This window comes from Hylobates moloch, unplaced genomic scaffold, assembly GCF_009828535.3.
Source record: "Hylobates moloch isolate HMO894 unplaced genomic scaffold, HMol_V3 SCAFFOLD_2, whole genome shotgun sequence".
Taxonomy (NCBI): Eukaryota; Metazoa; Chordata; class Mammalia; order Primates; family Hylobatidae; genus Hylobates; species Hylobates moloch.
This window is the reverse complement of record NW_026652277.1, coordinates 175,898,433-175,913,326: the sequence shown is the minus strand read 5'-3', so window position 1 is coordinate 175,913,326 and position 14,894 is coordinate 175,898,433. Positions and strand designations below refer to the sequence as shown.

The window sequence follows — 14,894 nt, the reverse complement described above, 5'->3', positions numbered from 1 at the left end:
TTCCATTGATCTTCCCCAGCCTAAGCCCTGCCCTTCTCGGCCAAGGACTGGACACTCCCGTCGGCCACGCACAGTTCTGTTGATCGGCATTTCCCTAATGACTGCTAACGTTGAGCTCCTTTTCATGTATTTGCAGGCCGTGTGGACAGCCTCTCTCGTGCTGTTTCTGCTCAAGTTCTCTGCTGAGATGTTCTTTTGGTTCGTCTTCTTACCGGTTTGGGGGACATCTTGTTGCATTCTTGGTGTGTGGGTGTTTGTTGAATGCACGGATTGCAAGTTGCCTTCACCATGTGGAGCTTGCCTTTGCCTCTCCTAATAGTATATTTTGATGAACAAAAATTATTAATTTTTCATAAAGTTCCTTTTTTAAAACTTATTTATGATTAGTGATTTCTTTGTCCCATTTAAAAAATCTTTGCTGAATACTTTCACACTGTTGGTAGGAATGTCAATTAGTTCAACCATTGTGGAAGACAGTGTGACAATTCTTCAGAGACCTAGAACCAGAAATACCGTTTGACCCAGCAATCCCATTACTAGGTATATACCCAAAGGAATATACATCATTCTATTATAAAGATACATGCAAATATATGTTCACTGCAGCACTATTCACACTAGCAAAGACGTGGAACCAACCCAAAAGCCCATCAATGATAGACTGGATAAAGAACATGTGGTACATATACACCATGGAATACTATGCAGCCATAAAAAGGGACCAGATCATGTCCTTGGCAGGGACATGGTTGGAGCTGGAAGCCACTATCCTCAGCAAACTAACACAGGAACAGAAAACCAAACACCACATGTTCTCACTTATTAAGTAGGAGCTGAACGATGAGAACACATGGACACAGGAAGGGGAACAACACACACTGAGGCCTGTCAGAGGGGACAGCGGGAGGGAGAGCAGCAGGAAAAATAGCTAATGGATGCTGGGCTTAATATCTAGGTGATGGGCTGATAGGTGCATTAAACCACCATGGCACATGTTTACCTATGTAACGAACATGCACATTCAGCACATGTACCCTAGAACTTAAAATAAAAAATAATTTTTAAAAATCTTTGTCTGCCCATCTTCTTGAAGACAGGTCTGTGTTTTCTTCCTGATTCTTTAGTGTTTTACCCTCCACATTTACATCTTCAATCTACATGAAATCAACTTTCGGAATGGTGGTTTGAGGCAAAAGAAAATATTTATTTTTCCCCTAAAAATACACAATTGATCCAGCCCTAGTGTTTTTGAAACTATCTTTTCCTCAATCTGTTGCAGTGACCACTTTGTCATATATTAGGGGATGTGGGGGGTCTGTTTCTGGAGCTCTGGTTCCCTGCCTCGGATCTGTTTGTCTGTCTTCTAGCCTATCATGGAAGAGTCTGACTTCCAACCTTGTGATCTAAGATCATTTATTGTCTGTAACTGGCCCTGTACATTTCAACATACACCTTAAAATATTGGAGTCACCATGTCAATTTTAAAACGTGTGTCCCTCTCCCTGCCCCCTCCAAAAAATATCACTTGTGGATTTTTGGAGGGATTCCATTGAATCTGAAGGTCTGTTTCTGGAGAATTGGCATTCTCAAGTGGTTGAGGGTCCATGTCTAGAGAATTGGACCTGTCAAGTGGTTGAGGGTCCCGCAGGAGCAGCAGCTGCTAGGCTGGGTGCACACACTTCCAGAGATGTGCCTGGCCTGGACACGAGAGCACCTGTGGTTTTAACATTTATTGCACACCCCGCGCACAAGCAAGACGGTATGCTGCAAGCTCTGTGTCTCTGGTCCCACAAGATGGCACTGAACCAGAGCCCCCCACTCACAGTAACCAAAAACCAGGTGGGTTGCTCACCACGTGCAGAGTTCCCTCAACAAGAGTGAGTTCTGATACAAAGACAGTGAGTTTATTCTGAAGCTGTAACTTGGGGAAGGGGCACAAGACGTCCTGCCTTTAAATGTGCTGCTTCACCTTTGCAGCAGAAAGTGAACTCTTTTTTAAGGTAAGGGCAGGGGCCCTCTGCTAGCCTGGTGCCTTATCTACCAGACATCTGAGGTGGCACCTTCCTGGCGCCTTGGGCAGAAATCAGTTGTAAAGGTGGCCAAAGGGGCATGCTTTTGCGATGCACTCCTGGTGGAGGAAGGTCCGGGGCAGCTCGCTGGAGTCTATGCTTTCCTCTGCAGATCCGGAGACAGCTGCCTGGGCACACAGGGTTAGAAGAACTTGCCCGCGGGGAATGTCTGGTAAGGAGGAGGTGAAAGGCTAGATTTGCATTTCTGAAGAGCTTAGTAGGAAGTGAGCAACCAAAGAAAAGAAGAGAGAGAGGGAAAAACTAATAAACCACCTCTTAGAAAAAGGGGGGTACTCGGTTACCCCATGACTGCATGAGCAGCCAGAGGCTCTGCTGTCGGGAAGTCCCCCCATTCTCCAGCAGCAGATTGGAAGCCTGCAGCTGTCCCCTGCGGGGTGAGGTGGAGACTCCCACCCTCATTAAAAGCAGGAGGCTACTCCTCCCACAGTCTCCAAGGGTCACAGGCCACTTGCTAAGACCAGCCAGACAACGGCAAGCCTGACCTGTGGCCGGTGTGGGTTCCCGCAAGGGTGTCAGGTGCCATGGCAGAGCCAATCCCCTACAGAGACCCTTCTCCACTGGTGAGGCTTCCAGCCTCTCCGTCTCACCTGTCCCCCACTCATAGTGACCTTCCAAAGTTTGCTGACAGTGGGTCAGTCTCCAGACACAAAACATCTTTAATGTGCAACTCCTAACCCCATCAGGTCTCCTCCATCAAACCATCACTTCTGATCCATGGAGAATGTTAAATCCTAGTACGGATTTGAATCCACTTAGGTCGCGTCTATTCCAGGACAATGGAAAGAAGGGGGGGAAGGAGAGTGAAGAATGAATTCCAGATGTAGCCATCCCATTGTCGGGTTTTCACGCATCCGCATCCACCAGCCCGCACGCTTTTGCCTTTAGATTGGGGCATTTGGGAAACAGCCTTGCTCTTCTGATCTCCGTCTCCTCTCAAGCCACAGAGAGCAGGTGGGAGCGGAGTGCCGGGATGCACCGACCAGGGGTCCCACAGAGGCTCTGGTGTGTGATGTTGCGGGGGAGGCCGCAGCGTTTCCTGATGTGCCCGCATGTTCCTTGCCGTGTCCAGCATTCTCTTGGGTCAACATCCTTCATGATCCACATGGGACAGTCGCAGCCAGAGCCCCTCCCATAACATGGAGCCTGAAGCTCCTATCCCTGAGTCGAGACGGCCACCTGCTGACATCTCTAGCCTGGTCTGCTGATGCCCAGGGGGTCTTCGTGTTAGGAAGGGAGGATTCTTCCAGAATCACTGTTCTCTGCCTTCAGGAAAAAGGGGCTGAGAAGGTAACAAAGCATAAAACACAGTGTAAAGGTGCAGGAAAGCTTTGGGATTTAAAACAGCGGGAGAATTGGAGGAAGGATGCGAGCCAGGGGTCAGTCCAGCGCCTCCCAGGAGGACAGTCGCTCGTCCTGGGGGGTGGGCCAGGCACCTCCAGCTCCTTATCTGGCTCAGATGGGCCCATCCCTAATCCCCTAATCAATCGGTGTTTGGAGAGAAAGACAGTTTTCCTGCATGGTGTCTTCAAGTGCCTTCCATTCCACAGCACTTTGGTACATATGTTTAGCAATCCTCTCATCCAACCAGCATGTCAGGGCTCGGCACACAGGGGCAGGGACTGCCCGGAGTACGAGGAGCCTTTTTACATGGCCTGTCATGTAGATTTAAAACGAATCAGTTGAGGTGGAAAATGCTATATGGTTTCCAAAAACAAGTCCCAACGCCTGACCCTTTCATGAGCTGGAAGCGGAGCTGTCAGGGCGTCGGTGGTTAGGAGGCGAGGAAGGAACGGAGGCCTCTTCTCCGACCGTCTGCATGTGCCACCAACAGCTGTGAGTAAGTCAAAATAGACAACATGCAGGAAAACAAAGTCGGCCCCACAGTTCTGCGACCGCTATGGGGAGAGTCATGTGGCCAGAAGCCAGTGGTGTACTTTGGAAAGCGTTATGCATTCTGGGGCCTGTTTCATCACATTTTTTTCAGTTATCCTTCATGATTTCAGAATTTTTTCCCCTCCTTTACAGTATTCTAAGTGAGGAGCAACATTTGTGTTTTCTCTTGGTGGTGAATGCACACGTTTCAAGTAATTTACAACTTAAAATCCTGGAGACTGGGGAGGGAAAGAGCTGAGGACAGGTGGGCTGCGGGTGAGGGGCGCCGGTTCAGGTGGGAGCCGGCACGAACCTGAAGTGTCTGCATAATTAAATTAATGACTTTAAAAATGTTGGGGAATATATTGCTTATTACAGTTTTTTTTCTCACTTTAACAGTTGAAGGGGCCCCAACACCTCTTCTTAAGAAAGTTAGTTGGCTTCTCTGTATTAATATTTAATATCCAAACCAGATAAATATAGTTTATAAATGTAACGGAAAATTTAACAACTTTATAATTATAAATCTAAGGAACTTAAAGAATCACAAAGTAAAAAACACTTGGATAATAAAAATGAAGTAAAACACAAGTTTACATTTGATTATGTTCACATCTAAAGAGAAATATTAGAAGGGAACAGGTAGGAAAAATATGTTTTTAAATATATTTTGTTATTTAAAAATACACGTGTATTTAATTACAGCACTGTTCGCAAAGTGTGGCTCAGCAGAGAGCCTGGTCTTAGACCCCGGGAAGATGTTCAGGTCCCACAGATTGTTTCTAACAAGGAGATGGGGGTTGGGGGGCGGAGGAGGAGATTCAGCTATTCTGAAGCTAAATATACATCAGTTTGGGAATAAGAGACGCAGAAAAGCCAGAGCTCGTGTTGGGCTTTCTTTTCCACCTGGCAGTGATCATCTGCAGCAGCCCACAGAAAGGCATCAGGCCGCAGACAGACTTGAGGCTCTATCCCGCCCGTCCCAATCCCCAGGACGGGCGCCTGTGCCGTCCCACGCCGGCTCCTGCTGCCAGCCGAGCCCTGAGTGGGGGGCGCGGCCTCTGAAGGCACCCGGCTATGCGGCTGGAAACCAGTGTCCAGTGCCCACTCTCCGCGCGTGTCTTCAGCTTTTCAGGGGAGACTGCGCCCACAGCTCCACCTCGTTGGAAGCATTAGGCAGTTAGAAATCAGCCTTCGGGAAGGCTTCGTCAATTTCCTTCACGGAGAGAACCCGGGAGCCTGGTGCGCCTCCCCTCTGAGGCTGGAGGGGCTTTGCGTCTGAATTCCTTCTCCAGCGTGAGACAAACCGCCCGCTCTGTGCTACTTGAAGGATACTTTTCAAAGTGAGGAACCCGAGGCCACGCGTCATGGTGTCATAATCCACCAAACACATTTGTCGGACGGTTTTCCTTTTCCTTTTACATCTCAAGGAACGCTTATTTACAGCTCAAGTGCAGAGCTGAGCTGGAAATGCAGGCATCACCCGCGTGAGGCTCAGGCCTAGTAAAATATTGACACTGCTTTACACTTTGTTCATTGTAAGGAGTCTCTTTCTAGAAAATAATAAACTTGTATTTGCAAATACAGAGAAAGGGGCACTTTGGGCTTTAAGATGCTGGTACGTTTCAGCGGCAGAAGATGAATTTGCCCCAGTCTGGTGATTCCAGACCCTGGAGTCGGGAATCAGGAGGCCCTCCCTTCCTGCAGGTTGAGGCCCTCCCTTCCTGCAGGTTGAGGCCCTCCCTTCCTGCAGGTTGAGTCCCTATAGGCCTGGGGGCCAGGACCAGGCAAAATGTCAGCCGGTGTGACCGAGGACTCTGAGGAGAGCCCAGGAGAGCCCACAGCTGGTCTGAGCCCAGGCTAATTTTGTTGTTGTTGTTGTTGTTTTTGAGACACAGTCTCACTCTGTCGCCCAGGCTGGAGTGCAGTGGCGCGATCTTGGCTCACCGCAACCTCTGCCTCCCGAGTTCAAGCAATTCTCCTGCCTCAGCCTCCCGAATAGCTGGGATTACAGGAGCCTGCCACCACGCCCGGCTAATTTTTTGTATGTTTAGTAGAGACCGGGTTTCACCATGTTGGCCAGGCTGGTCTTGAACTCCTGACCTCAGGTGATCAGCCTGCCTCGGCCTCCCAAAGTGCTGGGATTACAGGTGTGAGCCACCATGCCAAGCCTCCTTTTTCTTCTTTTTAATTTTTTTTTTTTTTTTTTTGGAAACAGAGTCTCACTCCATTGCCCAGGCTGGAATGCAGTGTGGCACAACCTCGGTTCGCTGCAACCTCTGCTTCCCAGGTTCAAGCGATTCTCCTGCCTCAGCTTCCTGAGTAGCTGGGACTACAGGCACCCACCACCACGCCCAACTAATTTTTGTATTTTTAGTAGAGATGGGGTTTATCCATGTTGGCCAGGCTGGTCTTGAACTCCTGACCTCAGGTGATCCGCCTGTGCCTCGGCCTCCCAGAGTGCTGAGATTACAGGCATGAGCCACTGCGCCTGGCCCCAGGTTAATTTTTAACATGACTGTGAACTCTCAGAGACTCCTGAAGAATAAACAAAAGCCTCTCCCGCCTCATTATCCCTGAGGGAGAGACCCTGGTGCCCTGCGAGGGAGAGGCTGAGGGTCCGGAGGAAATGGGAGGCTTTCCACGGCCACTCCAAGTGTTTGCTTTAAACAAATATTTCAAAAGTCAAGATCCCAAGAGCAGCCATATGCCTCCTTCTGGGGACCCATGAGTCTCTTTCATCTGTAGTTTATTCAGTGGGACATTGGCCTTCTCAGACTTCTGAAGGTCAACCAGCCGAAGCCAACACACCCTCTTCAAATTGACTCACAGCGCAGGCCAAGTCCGCCTGAGTGGAACACACTCCTGAGAGTGAATTTCCTGGAAGAACATGGGAAAAAGAGAATTTAAAGAGGAAATTCTGATTTTCTTTTCAGTGTCTGAGCCCAAGTAAATATCCACAATTATAGGATAATTTAAGTTTATTCTTACCTTTTCTTACATAAAAAAATCTACTTTTATAACATAAAAGTTATAACAAATTAACTTCTTGTTCGAATGCACTTTGTGTTTTGAGAGCTAGTAGTTTTTCAAAAAGGCTTCAAAGCTTGTTCATCCTCAGCCTCACTTGCTGTCCCACAGGGACTCTGCTTAGTGGGATATCTGGGGTGTCGTAGGATACACATGGCTCAGCTCATGGGACATTTGTATGTCCAGAAGGAACATGGCCCAAGGCAGCCTCTGTGGTCAAGGGATCCCACTCTTCTCCTTCTGTGGACGTCTCCCTTAAGGGGCGCATGGGAGCAGCTTCGACACAGCAGCCGTTCCTGGCGCTCTCCCCTCCCACCCTGGTGGTCTCCCCAGAGCTCCGTATCACCTGCCTCCGGGGGATATCACCTACCTCTGCGGAGTGTCACCTCCTGACCTGCCCTGGCAGAATCAGGTGCTCCTGCACAGAGGAGTTTGCTCCCAGTGATGGAAGGTGTCACATGCTGTCCTGAGAGCTGAGACGGTCGATACAATGTTCGAACTTCACAGAGCACATCAGACCCACAGGAGTAAAAGGAGGAACTTTATTTTCCAAAGCGTCCCCTTGCGTCCCTCCTGGAGCTTGACCCTCTGTAAATGAGAACCATTGGCTCTTTCCAGTGTAAATCAAAGTGCGTGTTTACAGATGTCCCTGTGAAAATGAAACTATCTGGGCCCTGCCTTTCATAAGCAGAAAAAACAAAACAAAGTGTCCGGTGAAGGCCATTCCCTGGGTTTCATTCAGCACCCATGAGGCTCTGGGAAGAGTCCATCCACGCGGGAGATATTATTACCAACGGACCCGAAGAACAATCGGTGGATGACAGGGTGGACAACATGAAATAGACACACCAGCACCGGAGGAGCGCCCCGGCCGTGCCCCCTGCCCTGCATCCCCCACCCACCGCCCTGCAAGGTCAGCCTGTGCAACGTCGGCCCCACGCAGGCGGCCTCTCCAGGTCGAGGGGTTTCGGTCGGTGCTCAGAGCCGTGCAACTGCCCTTCCGGAGGTGGACAGGCTCCAGGGGTGCCGGTCAGCCCCGTGCAGGCCCGAGAGCGCCTGGAGGCAGGTTTCAATGCGTGTTTTGTTTGGGGCTCTCTAACCTGTGGAAGGAAACGCCCAGCGGTTTAAGCCAAGTGAGGGGAGGGCTGGGGCTTTACAGGCAGTGCCGGGATTCCCGCGGGCACCCAGAGGGAGAACCGGAGGCGCCGCCCCCCAGGACCCAAGCCTGAAGCCTCCACCACAGCCGACAGCTTTCCTGTGTTTCCCGGACAGCAGCCCCCGAGAGCATGCCGAGGGTCCTGCTGCACACGCGGTCAGCTGCGGTGTACACAGGATCAAACGACCTCCCTGATCCGACCTGAGTTGGTCAGGGAGCTGTGCAGGGCACGACAGGCTCTGGGAAAAAGTACGATACGAACATTAAGGTATCAGCCAAGGCCGGGTGCGGTGGCTCACGCCTGTAATTCCAGCACTTCGGGAGGCCAAGGTGGGCGGATCACTTGAGGTCAGTTCCAGACCAGCCTGGCCAACACGGTGAAATCCCATCTCTACTATAAATACAAAAATTAGCTAAGTGTGGTGGCGAGTGCCTGTAATCTCTGCTACTCGGGAGGGTGAGGCAGGAAAATCGCTTGAAACTGGGAGGCGGAGGCTGCAGTGAGCTGAGATCATGCCACTGCACTCCAGCACTCTAGCCTGGGCAACAGAGTGAGACTCTGTCTCAAAAAAAAAAAAAAAAAAAAAAATTGCAGCTAAAATGAAATGCACAAGGTGCTAGCACTGATTTCATGGAGGGTAGAGGAGGAATCTGAAGGTGTCAGATTGTTATTTAATAGAGTTCTAACCTGAAGCTGAACAGCACTTAAGGAGCTGAGCCAAGTCCTCACCTTCTCATAGGGAAACCGGGCCCACAGGGGACAGTGTAAAGGAACACAGCACATTTCACCCGCACTGGGACGGCATTCGAGGCCTCCTAACCCACAGACCCAGGCCGCACTCTGCCTCCCTGGCTGGTCTGTAGGGTGCAAATGCTCCTGACAGGCAAGCTTGATGGACTGAATATTTCTTCCATGATGATAATATTTGAGATTTAAAGAAAAATCACAAGTACTGGGGGGGGAAAAAAAGACTATGAAGTACAGAAAGAGCTCCATGTTTCCATGCATACTTCTTCTTCTTATTATTATTATTTTCCTGCACAGATCAACCCATCCCCTGGGTATGAAGCCCCACATGCATTGGCTCTTTATCCTGATGCTCTCCCTCCGCCCGTCCCTGAAAATACTTAGAAAATTAAACAAATAAGTTACCGTATGTTAGGACATTAGGAGTGCTTTTGGGGCAGGCATATTATAATTAAGTGGTTATGTAAAACTTTAAAAACCGTGATTAGTTTCCACTGTTTCTGTTCTTGTTTTCATCCCTAGCAGAAAAGCAATTCAGAGTCAGTCTCAGGGAGCAGAGAGAAGGCTGGGAATCTCAGCTTTGCTGAAGGTAGTTGTGGGGCCTTGAGGAAGTCATTTAATTTCTTGACACGCCGTTTGTGCACGGGACTGACCCCAGTGGCTTCCTCGTATGACTGTCCTGGGTGGCAAAGGCATCCACACACAAGGAGCTGTGGTGGGTATGGTGATGCCTGGTGAGGCACGTGCTCCCTGCACCACGGATGCTATCTTCTTTAGGTATGTTCTGAAAGACTTGACTTCTCGGCCAGGCGCGGTGGCTCACGCCTGTAATCCCAGCACTTTGGGAGGCTGAGGCGGGCGGATCACAAGGTCGTGAGATCAAGACCACCCTGGGTAACACAGTGAAACCCCATCTCTACTAAAAAATAAAAAAAATAAAAAAATGCTGGGCGTGGTGGCGGGCGCCTCTTGTCCCAGCTGCTCGGGAGGCTGAGGCAGGAGAATGGCGTGAACCCGGGAGGTGGAGCTTGCAGTGAGCCAAGATCACGCCACTGCACTCCAGCCTGGGGGACAGAGTGAGACTCTGTCCACAGTGACTTGGCACGGTGGGGTGGGGGGAATCCTGAATTCCCTCTTCCTTGGCATCAGGTGGCTCTGCCGAAGCCAAAGCTGGCAGCGAGGGTTGAAAAGCTCCCTTTCCACAATTATGCCTCAGGCCTTTATTGCTCTAACAGAGCAGCCATCCCTCTGGCATTATCAAAGCCCTCACAACCTCCCTTTGCAAGGCAACACCGGCATGAGGGCAGTGCCCAGAGAGCTGACGTGGATCCCTGGATGCAGTCCAGCCCTGGAACTAATTTCCTGAGCTTGCAGAGAAGTGGTAGCACGAGAGCCACTGACCTCCCTGGCCCTCACCCTCCATCTGTCCCATGGACACCAGGATTTTGCTCTCCTCTGAGAGCCATTAAGGTGGCTAAAAATAATTACAGAGCTCGTCATAAACGCACAGTGTTATGTAAACAGTGCAGGAAATCCCCCACTGAGCAAATGAAACACTAAGATAGTCTTTATGAGCCAGCGATGGGTGAGAAACAGAGCTCAGGCTTTCTAGCATCAGCCCTTTACTTCAAAACTAAGTTGTAATAGCGACAACTCTAATAAAAGTTATTCTCATTTCAATCATTCGCACCTCATTCATCAGTGAAAAATAGAGAATTGGCATAATTCGGTATATATAACTGGAACTGTGCTTTTCAGAATAGCACTGCATTTCACAAATTAATAACTTTCCCAAAGACTCTTAAATTCAACAGAATGTTCGGCTCCTAAGCAACATCTCTCCAGTCTGTGAATTATAGACTCTTAATATAAAGTAACAGCACTTTCTGTGTGGAATGTCTCACTCTGAATACCTTATCAAAAATATTTGACAGCATCAATTACACCTCACACACTGCCCAGGGCTTAGGACACAATTGTGTGCGGATCTTACAGGAGGCTTTTTCGCAGATAGACTGGAGTGCAAATTTACACACACCCAATGCATATGCGCTGCTTTCCCTGTGCCTCCCTTGGGTGTGTCACTATAGCAATGCAACATGAGCAACTCTGATGCACGGACATGAGAATTACCAACTCCCTAGAAGTAATTCTGATTTAATTGGGAAGCAACATGGTCTATTAAAAATTAACACAGACTTTGGAGACATCCAGTTGTGGATTCAGTTCTCTGTCACCCTTTGAGCCTACATTTTCTCCTCTATGAAATGGGGCTCACCCTCCTCCACCTCCGTGTTTCTGGCTGAAGGTTGGATTCGCGGCTGTATTTGAGGTACAGGCTTGGGGAGCGTGGGAGTGTAAGCCCATGACGTGCAGGTTGCATTTCTGCTTTTATGGTTTACAGATAACAATGGAAACATTAAGTGTAGTGCTTGTGCTGTGCATGTCTGGAGCGGTCGTAGCTGCCACACGAATAAGGAGGAATCAGGTGGTGTGTTCCTGTGATTCTGGGCATCTGAGAGCTGAGGTGTGATGTCCTCAATCCACACAGCTTCTCAGATTCAAAAGAAATCCACCTTCTTGCCCCAACCCTCCCACACTGCCTTGGTTGTAGGAAAATCACTCAGTGGTCATTCAAGGCTACAAGTTGTATTCAGCTGCTTAAGCGAATATTGGATTACGTCTTTGATAAACTGTTTTTCCTACCTCTCAAATATACAGTATGTTTTAAATAGAATAATGCTTTGTGGCAGATTAGATTCGGTTCATGAAAAGAGTAATAAAAATTCAGTTCACTCCCAACTGTGTATTTTTTTTAAATGATTTGATAATAGCCACTTTGGGGGTTGCTTCTGATGATTGAAAATTCCTGAAAGTTGCTTTGAACATCCCAAAGACGGCTGCTCTATCCAGAAATTTCGGGTGCAGGTTAGAACATCCCAAAGATGGCTGCTCTATCCAGAAACTTTGGGTGCAGGTTAGTCCGACAGCCAGCTGCCCCGGGGCTTTCGCGTTTTTGTGTGAATTGGATTCAGGTTTCTTTTTTTCTGAGCCATGTACTTTTGCTGAAAGCCTTGCAGCTTTGAAGGGCTCTGAGTTTACTCAGCGCTGGAGCCAGTACTGTTTGAACTTGGTGTGTACGTGTTAACAGACAAGGTTTTGTTTCCAAGCTTGACTGAATTTTTCAAGTAGTGTAAACTAACTTCAGCCCATAAGCTGTTATTTCCATTTCGGTAACAGCACACACAGCCAGGCCTGTGGAGAGCATCCTGTGTACTAAGGCCAAAGCTCATCTGTGAAATTGTGAACTGGGCCCACACTAAGGGGCCTTAAACAGTGAGCAGTCGTACAGGGGCAAGAGTGGGGATGGGGCCGCATGGATCCGTCCGCTTTTGGGGATGGCCCAGAGGGGAGGGGGTAAATAATTGAGGAACCACGGAATATTGGCACTGCCTGGTTTCTACATGGAGGGTATCATCCCCCCAAAACTCAGGTGCTGTCCTGATAAGGCGGGCACCCCTGGCCCTGTGAGCCCTTCAGCTGCGAGTGCATCTGCAGCGTCGGCTGCTGCACTTGGCGTCCCTGAGCCGGACGCAGGCTCCTTGAGAATCTTTGGAGAGCTACGCGGGGAAATGGAATTTACGCTGAAGGGGTAAAGCATTCGTACTGACTTGCTGGGGGTGTGTGTGTATAAAGCTGTAGCGTTTCGGCCTCTTTAATATAAAAAATACCATCCCTTCCTTTAAGAACTAATCTTTTCCTCAAAATCAGAAAAATAATAAGCAAATCTGTCTCACTATGCAGAAAGTTGTAGAATCTATTAAGACCACCCCCACTCACTTCTTTTTTCATAAATTCATCCAACCCTGGGATTAACTATGTCTTTCTCACCATCTTACAAAGCCAGGGAATGTCAGCTTTTGCCCAAAGTGAAGCTCAGCTGAGACAGGACCATCCCTGTAATGGAAGCGTTTGCATGTACATTCGGAATAGACGGGACCCCAGTAATAGAAGCGTTCGCATGTGTGGTCGGAATAGACGGGACCATCCCAGTAATGGAAGCATTCGTATGTATGGTCGGAATAGAAACGGTAGTTTACAAACACTGAAAAGGTGCCTGTGTTGTGTTCATATGAGCGAGAACGAAAAAGAAAACCTCCGATGGCGCCGCAGGTGCCCACCCTTCCCCATGAGGGCCCTGTGCTTCCAGGAATCCCCCTTCCCACTGAGGGTGAAACGAGGGCCTCGTGCTTCCAGGAACCTCGCCTTCAGCTACAGAAAAGGGACCGTCTCCAGGACAGTGGTTACATGTTCATCTTCATTTCCAAAGGCTCAGGTCAAGGGCTCAGATTCAGAAGGTTAAAAATCTACTCAAAGCATTAATTATTCACAGCAAAACTGGTATAGGAGGTGGGGTCGGGGACAGAGTGAGTATTTTGTGGAATCTTTAAAGAGTTTGATTTCTTTCATTAGTGCCATTGTTTGCTGCTGTGCACTGTTTCTGGTTGGGATGGAGAGGAAGGCTGGGCAGAGAGAGGGAGAGAGAGAGAATGGAGAGGAAGGCTGGGCAGAGAGAGGGAGAGAGAGAGAATTGTTTCTTGATGAGAACTGATGCACATGTGCCTGTGTCACACATTCTCAGAGGAACCTGTATGTTTGATCATAAATAAAATATTTTTTCCTTCATCTCCTTACCTAAGCCGAACTTGCTCTTCTTCTCCTTTTTATTTTTGTTTATGTATTTGTTTCTCCAGAGCGCAGCTTTCTTTGTGATCCTCAGGGTTTCTTTTATGTTTCTTGGGATTCGCATTTTCCAGACCTGGTGCTGCTGGGAGACCTCAGGTTGGGGCAGTGGCTGGGCCACCCAGGCTGCCTCTGCCCTCTGCCCTCTGCCCTCTGCCCTCTGCTCTCTGCCCTCTGCTCTGCACTGGGCAACCTCGCGGAGCTGGATCCTGGGACCTAGCTGTGAGCACTTGGCTCAGTGCTCAACTCTCACCGGGCCGAGGTAGCCGGGAAGGCATGAGTGATAGGCACAAGCCCTTGCAGGCCCCGTCGGGGTGGTGGCCCTGAGCTCCACATGGAGGGCGTCCTCCAAGCCACTCACCATGTGAGAGCCCCAAGGGTGGGACGGCCATGGCCTCCTGCTTGCTGGTCACGGAGCCAACCACACTCCAAGGCAGAGTTCCTGGAAGCCGAGGCCTGTGCAGGAACCTGGGGGGGGGATGCTGGGGTTGAAGAGGAATGACCAGGGCTTGGTGGGTGAAGGGCGAAGGCCCGAGAGGAGAGGAAGGTCTCACCATAATTAGAATAATTAGAATGCTGACTCCATAATTAGAATGCTGACTCCAGAGTCCGAGGAAGTGAATTAGCCCGGGCCCTGTTTTTGAGCAGGCTCTATGGAATATCACCCAAAGGCCACGGTTCTTCAGCAGAACATGTTTTGGACCTACTTTTTGAAGAAACATGGAATCCGAGGAATGGGAACCTGGCCTGAGAACGGATGTATCAATGCTGTAACCACACACGTATATGGTGGATTTGTGTTTGGTTTTTGTCTTCCACAAAACCTCACATACGCCTCAGGAAGTTACCTTGGGAGCAAGTGGCCATGGCTGCTGGGGGAGAGCCAGGCTTCCTGCAGAACTGCCCCCTTTTAACGTGTGTATACACTGGGGTTCCACACAGGGTCTCCTCAGTAGAAGCCAAGCAATGACAGCCACCTGCCCAGGCCTCATTTGACAGTGGGAGACCCGGGACCCAGTACAAGCAGGGACTTGGTGACCTCCTGAAACCCCCATGGTTACGTCGCCACACTGAAGGCCTGGCCTGGGTGCTGCACTGTGGGGGCCCAACCTGGAGCCCTCTGGCTGCTGCCCTCTCCATGGGGCACAGGCTTCCCAGGGCAGAGGGACTGACCACCTGCCCAGCCCCATGCCCACTCTCTAGGCCAAGCCAACACCCGGACCTGGAATTCCTGCCCCATGTCTTAGGCTGGCAG

At 49.6% G+C, this 14,894-nt stretch overlaps 1 long non-coding RNA gene across 1 annotated transcript; it reads right to left on the bottom strand.

Annotated features, from left to right (window-relative positions):
* Nucleotides 1–6,173: 6,173 nt before the first annotated feature.
* On the bottom strand, nt 6,174–14,138 carry LOC116476328 (uncharacterized). Its single transcript, XR_004250190.1, has 5 exons — nt 14,001–14,138; nt 9,302–9,815; nt 8,879–9,101; nt 7,387–8,092; nt 6,174–6,842 (listed from the first exon to the last, which is right to left on the bottom strand). It is a non-coding gene; the product is annotated as an uncharacterized LOC116476328 (long non-coding RNA).
* Between the last annotated feature and the right edge of the window lie 756 nt (nt 14,139–14,894).